Consider the following 2,897-nt stretch of genomic DNA (forward strand, 5'->3'; position numbering starts at 1 on the left):
TCGACATAACTATTGAACTATGCTGTAATTAAACTATAATCTTTACATGTAAGGGTCATATCATGTAAACTATTGAACTCTGGCGTAAACTATAATCTCCAAGAGTAAATGCAAATGCATGGAGGGATACTATGGAGTGACGTTGATCATATTAATAATAACGAACCTTAGATTTTCCAAAGAGACTGTTAAAAATTTATCAAATTTCATAATATTTTCATCAGTTATTTATCTATATTGCTATAAAAATTTGTTATATATATATATATAAATTTATATTTGTATTCATGCTTATAAATTAAAAATTTATTGATTAATTATGATGGATCGGTTTAGGTGAAACATCTACTTATTTAAAATGCAGAAATATTTTTTTTAAAGCTCAAATTTCGAAAATCCCATTTAAATATTTTGCATGCATGCAACTCTACTGAAAAATATATCCTCTTAAAATAATCGTAGATATTAGACAGCAAAAGTAGAGCAGTTTAAAATGGCCAAGCCCATCCAGCAAAATATACGTAAACATAAACAAGTAAAAATACTAAAAATAAACAGTGTAATAAAAATGCTCATGCTCTCTCAAAATCCATAAAAATATCATGTGCGGAAGAAATGTGGTCCTCGGGTCGTGCACACACATCCAATCCTCCGACTCAGAGTTCTGCAACTCCAGTCCCATAAAAAACATGCTTACCTGCATCACACACGCCTAGTGAGTCTAAAGATTCAACACACCTGTATCAGAAATAACAACTACATATACCTAATACACAGCAGTGAAAATATACTGTAATCAACATACCTTTCATGCACTTAAAAAGCATAAATGCAGACATGCCATATGAAATCATTACATGTCAAAACAGTTCATCATTAACATCATTCATCGTTCATCATTAACATTATTCACTTTGGTGAATTCAGTTCATTAGTTGTGACTGTCGTACATCATTCATCTTTTACGATGGATCTATCATACATAGAACAGCGGTACCCGGCGGCTGTCGGGCATCAGTGACAATATTACCCATCCATTGTGCCTATGCCTCATCATCATAATTACATATACGTCTTAAGCATTTACATATACTTCGATAGCCACAAATAATTCTCATCCTTCAAATTATCATCATTTTCATAACTTATCAAAATTATGCACATGCGTAAATTTTTAAAAACAAGCATGCAACGTATATTTCATAAATTCAAAAAAATCGTGATCATGATGCATAAAAATTTAAAAACATGATAAAATGTGCTCAGGGAGCTGCCATGTCAAAAATATCGACTCGGGTGCAAAATAACTATTTTGCCCCTGAAAACCCAAAATGACCATTTTACCCCTGGACCTCTAAATTTCGACCCGAAGCTTACCAATCTCCTTGAATCATCCCAAAACATTTTTAAAAGTATTTCTTAGACGTAAACTAGAGCCCGTTCTCTTAGAACATTTCATGTTTCGTAATCTTAATTTTGATGTTAACAAAACTTGTTTATTTATTTCTAATGAGTTTACCTAAGTACGCAGAAACTGAAATTGACCATGCATAAAATTGATCAGTTACCAAGCTTTACTGAAGCTATCGAGACGCAAACTCAAAGTGACAATTGATTGATCGAACTGAACCAGTACAACTGAAGTATCAAGAGCAGTTCAACTGATTGTCCCGTTGACATGTGGTTCAGCAGAAGACCTTCAGAAGCCCGGCCAGCTGATGAAGTTTTCAACTGATGAAGAGCCCAAATGATCAGTTCAACTGAATCAGTGAAATTAGTTCAGCTGACGAGTAACCTGATTTCACCTCACCAGTTCAAGACCAGTTCAGAACATCAGTTAGGATTGAACTAGTTTGCATATACGACAAGCTTAATCCAGCTGTGCACAAAGGTACAAAAGCTATTTTACTATCAAGGTACAATAAGAGACGTTGCAGCAGCGTTTAAAGCCAATTGTTCTAGATATTTATTTGGGGGAACAAATTCAAACTGCAACGGATTCATTCACTGAGTCTCACTGTACGTTCAGCCAAACTTCTATAAATAGAAGCCTAAGCTCAGTGAAGACGATGATGAGAGTTGACGACTAAAAATATAAGATACAGAGAGGGCACGCATATCGCGTATCAGCTTACAAAGAAGAAACCTCCCATTTGAGGGAACACTACAAAGTTATATCAGCTTAGTTTAGAAGCTTATTTCCCTCAGTGTGTGAGAACAATTTCGTATTATTCTCAGATATCATTTCTCACACACGCACACACCACCACCCTAAATACAGTCTTGCACAAAGACGTTAAACTTGTGTATTCTTTCTCACATAGACGTTAAAGAAGTGTTGGCTGGAAGGTGCTGCCTTTAGCCTAGTCTAGGAGTTCACTTAAGCAGTAGTGTAAGACCTAAGCTGAGTGGGTTCGTACAAAAAGTTGTATAAATCAAAGTCTTCTAGTGGATCCTACCCGAGGTGGTATACGGGGTGATGTAGGAGCAGTTGAAGTCTCCGAACATCCATAAAAATATCTTGTGTACTTTTACTGTTAACCCCTTGCTTTAAACTGATTTTATCAGTTCGAGTAGCTATCAGTTCAGTTCTCACAATAACTAAACTGATACATGCTAGAACTGATCTCCCGTATCTTCAGTTAATCAGTTACAAAAGATTAAAAGCTCTAACTAATTAGCTTTCTTAACGAAGGATTACTTCTAGTGTTTTCCGCTTGGTTTCTAACCAAAATCGATCTAATTCATCGATGTCATCATTCTTAGAACGCGAGCTATTGCAGCTCATTGATTTATTGTGTTAAAAGCACCTCAAATGTGCCGAGCATACGATCCATCATGTTCCAAAACCCAAATGATTCGTTTTAAAATCTACTAGAGCAGCCCCTAAAACCTCA

This window comes from Primulina tabacum, unplaced genomic scaffold (genome assembly GCF_025594145.1).
Source record: "Primulina tabacum isolate GXHZ01 unplaced genomic scaffold, ASM2559414v2 Contig613, whole genome shotgun sequence".
Classification (NCBI taxonomy): Eukaryota; Viridiplantae; Streptophyta; class Magnoliopsida; order Lamiales; family Gesneriaceae; genus Primulina; species Primulina tabacum.